Genomic DNA, 3,691 nt, shown 5'->3' with positions numbered 1-3,691 from the left:
TGGGGTGCGTTCTTTTGTGGATTTGGTGACTGATGTCATTGTTGATGATACAAGTGCTACAATCAACGTTGGTGATATGTTGGAGACCGTCTTGCTCAACTTTGATGATGATGAGATGGATGGCTTCATGGAATGTGTGAACTCTTTGCAAGGAATGGGGGTCGTATAACTATGCACCCCAAAAATTATCCTTGGATCTTGAAAATAGGAAGACTCCTCCTACAAAGCCTTCTATTGAAGAGCCACCTACCTTGGAGTTGAAGACATTGCCTCCATATCTTAGGTATGAATATCTTGGTCCTTGTTCTAATTTACTGGTTATTCTTTCCTCTTATTTGACTAACGTGCAGGTAGATTCCACATTGGTGGTGCTACAAAAGAGGAAGAAGGCTATTGGGTGAACCTTGGCGGATATTCGGGGTATAAGCCCCGCCTTTTGCATGTATAAGATAAAGTTGGAGGATGGCGCTAAACCATCTATTGAACATCAAAGAAGACTCAATGAGGTTATGCAAGAAGTTGTCAAGAAGGAGTTTATCAAGTGGTTGGATGTCGGGGTTGTCTACCCCATTTCCAATAGTTCATGAAATTCTACGGTTCAATATGTCCCAAAGAAGAGGGACATGACGGTGGTCACCAATGACACGAATGAATTGATTCCTACAAGAACGGTGACCGGTTAGAGGGTATGTATGGATTATCGCAAGCTCAATAAGGTTACAAGGAAGGATCACTTTCCATTCCTTTCTTAGATCAAATGCTCGATAGATTGGCCGATCGTGCTGTCTATTATTTTCTTGATGGGTACTCGGGCTACAACCAAATTGTCATTGCTCCAGAAGATAAAGATAAAACAACTTTTACATGTCCCTACAACCAAATTCTCATTGCTCGATAGTTTGTGCAATGCACCGACGACTTTTCAAAGGTGTATGATGGCTATTTTCACGGACATAGTGGAAGACTACCTTGAAATTTTCAAGAATGACTTCTCGGTGGTTGGGGATTCTTTTGATGATTGTCTTGCAAATTTGGACAAAGTATTGGCCAAATATGAAGAATCTAATTTGTTGCTCAATTGGGAGAAATGTCATTTCATGGTTGAGGAAGGTATTGTACTTGGCCATAAAATCTTAAGGAATGGAATTGAAGTTGAAAAGGCAAATATTGAGGTGATTTCTAAGTTTCCACCCCCAACTTCGGTGAAGGGTATGCGGAGTTTCTTAGGCCATTCTGGTTTTTACCGGCGCTTTATCAAAGATTTCTCTAAAGTGGTAAACCCATTGTGCAAGCTTCCTGAGAAGGATTCTAAGTTTAATTTCAATGATGATTGGTCACGGTAGATTATGTGTCCAAATGGGTTGAGGCCATTGCTTTACCCAGCATTGAGGCGAGAAGTGTAGTAGCCTTCTTGAAAAAGAATATTTTCACAAGGTTTGGTACTCCACGTGCAATCATAAACTATGGGGGGTCACACTTTTGCAACAAAGCTTTTGACACTCTACTTAGCAAGTATGGTGTTAGCAAGTATGGTGTTACTCACAAAGTCATGACTCCCTATTACCTACAAGCTAGTGGGCAAGTGAAAGTCTCCAACCGGAAGATAAAGAGTATCTTGTCGAAAACGGTGAATGCTAATCGGACGAATTGGTCCAAGAAGCTTGATGATGCGTTATGGGCTTATTGGACGGCTTATAAAACACCTATCAGAATGTCTCCAGACCAGTTGGTGTTCGGAAAATCTTGTCATCTTCCAGTGGAACTAGAGCACAAGGCAATGTGGGCTCTAAAGAATTTGAATCTTGACTGGGATGTAGCCACTAACTTGAGGGTTACACATTTGAATGAATTGGATGAGTTTCGGTACCATGCATATGCGAGTTCGTCCTTGTACAAAGAAAAGATAAAATATCTTCATGACAAATACATTTGGAATAAAGAGTTCAAGGTGGGCGATCATGTATTGTTGTTTAACTCAAGGTTGAGAATGTTTCTCGGTTAGCTAAAATCCAAGTTGAGTGGTCCATTTGAGATTGTTGGTGTGACACCTTTTGGTGCATTTGACTTGAAGAACAAAAATAATGAAGTATTCCGAGTCAATTGTCACTGGGTGAAGCATTACTTGGGCAAGGTTGGAGATAGCCATGTGGTAGCGGTCATTCACTTCACTTGAGGGTATTTTGCGTCGTACTGCAACGTTAAATCAGGCGCTTCTTGGGAGGCAACCCATGTTCTTTTCCTTTATCTTTAGTAGCTAGGTGTTATTTGTGTTCTAACTTGATTGGAAGTGTGCTACAAGGATGAGTGTGACTTTCAAGAAAGGTGAACAAAAATTTGGCTAAGTGTTCAAATGATCTGCGGACCGCACTTTATTTGTGCGGGCCACACATTTATGTGTGCCACAATAGAAGGGAATCGCGGCCACACATTTCTCATACGGATCGCACATTTGGAATATTGAAAAAGTGTCAAAATGCTAACTCTCTGAAGTTTGAGCTTGTCAGTGTAGAGGCTGATCTGCGACCGCACGTGAAATCTGCGGCTGCATCTGAAAATGTGAGGACTGCACATTGAGATCAGAGACTTTCAACCCATATGAAAGAGTGCAGACTGCGCATGAAAATGTACGGCCGCACTCGACTCTTTTCCCTTTGTAATCACTTGGTATAAATAGAGGAATAAATATCATTTTATACGTTTACCCCTCTTAACAAACATTGTTGCTCTGTTGATTTTATTGAGAGATTTTAACTGTCCCCAAACACAACTACCTGTGATTATTCCCCCATTGCACTCACTCTATCTGGTATGCTTCATTTCAAGTTAAATTTTTGTGTTAGTTTAATTTGTATATTTTTAGTTCTTTTTAGGCCTTCAGTTATTAGAGTTCAACTATGTGTCCATGTGGGGTAGATCTGAACTGGGTAATCATAATACATAATCTAATAGGTTTGGGTTAGTGAAATTTCATGTTTTTACCATGTTGCCATGTCTATTTGTGCAAGAAATTGAAAAATCTAAGTAGAAAAAAATATGACTATTCGTAATTTTTGAAATCTGTGGCCATATTTGTAATTGTGTGGACCACACTTCCTTTCTGCGGCCGCACAACCAAATTCTACAGACCGTAGTTCCTTTCTGCGACAACCACAGAACCCATTACCTACACCCCTGTGTTTTAATCATAACACCACTGTGTCCACATGTGCCTCTATTGCCTATATAAGTCCTGAATGTGCTGAATGATAACTTGCAACTAATGATCTTCTTTACTTTGACACAAACAATGGTTCGATCGCGAGGCCGAAGTGACACTACAAAGGGAAGAGGTGAATCTTCTAGGGGCCGAGCTAGAGGTACCTTACCCCTTGGCCAGCCTAAGACCATCATAAAGAAAGCGACAACAGGCAGAGAGAGAGGTGCAGACCTCTCCGAGTCTAGTTCCTATGTCCCGTCTAGGGAAGTATCAGAGGGCAACTTAGCCTCTATTCATGAGGAGCACATAGCCACTCAGTCTAGGCCATAAGGGCGATACCAACTCAGGGATGAGCCCTCTTCATCTCACAGCACCACCGAGGGGTCGGAGAGAGCTAGCCAGACCTCTAAGCTAGCAGCTACACCAGACAAAGAGGCACATACCGTACAGGAGATCCCTGATGATGGTAGAGAGGGAGATGGTACAACCATCGGT

This window comes from Nicotiana tomentosiformis, chromosome 7, assembly GCF_000390325.3.
Source record: "Nicotiana tomentosiformis chromosome 7, ASM39032v3, whole genome shotgun sequence".
Lineage (NCBI taxonomy): Eukaryota > Viridiplantae > Streptophyta > Magnoliopsida > Solanales > Solanaceae > Nicotiana > Nicotiana tomentosiformis.
This window is presented reverse-complemented; position numbering follows the sequence as displayed.